Source organism: Penaeus monodon, chromosome 15 (assembly GCF_015228065.2).
Source record: "Penaeus monodon isolate SGIC_2016 chromosome 15, NSTDA_Pmon_1, whole genome shotgun sequence".
NCBI lineage: Eukaryota > Metazoa > Arthropoda > Malacostraca > Decapoda > Penaeidae > Penaeus > Penaeus monodon.
Genome location: NC_051400.1, coordinates 47352197 through 47352817, shown reverse-complemented (window position 1 = coordinate 47352817; position 621 = coordinate 47352197).

Below are 621 nucleotides of genomic sequence, written 5' to 3'. Positions count from 1 at the left end.
AACGCATCTTTGTATATTTCTTTTATTTTATTAAAATTACTTTTCTTAGAAGTAGCACCATTTAAACGCAAATTCCCTTCTGTCTTAGCGGTCCACTTCAAGGGTTCTGACATACCTCACGAGAAAATCAAGTCTAGTTCTTCATCTCAGACTCCCAACAATAGCCAAACAAGCAAGTAAATGGCAAAAGGAGCCTCTTTCCGCTGATCAGGCTAAGAAACAACTATGCTGGTCAGGAGGGAGGACGCAATAACGTTTCCGGATTGAACAGCAAGTGAACAATCATGTTTTTTTTCGAGAAACAACGTTTTCTTTACGTCCAAATTATTTTTTTTTTTATGTTGGGGACATCAATGGAGGTATATGGATTGTTTGGATTGTGATACAAAGCATGGGAAATGATCAAGGAAAGTTATCAAAGTGCGGAGATATTTAGTGGTATCTAATCATATCAGCTTATCCCTACAAAATATTGTTGAATGATTTGGCCCATTATTTTCATTATCCTTCACGTCATGAACGCAGTAGTTAAACGAGTTGTAGAGAGCGATAAATCAGTTAGAAATGTTGGAGATTAGTATGGTATAGGGTTGGAACAAATTGATAGTTTTTTTCTTATAT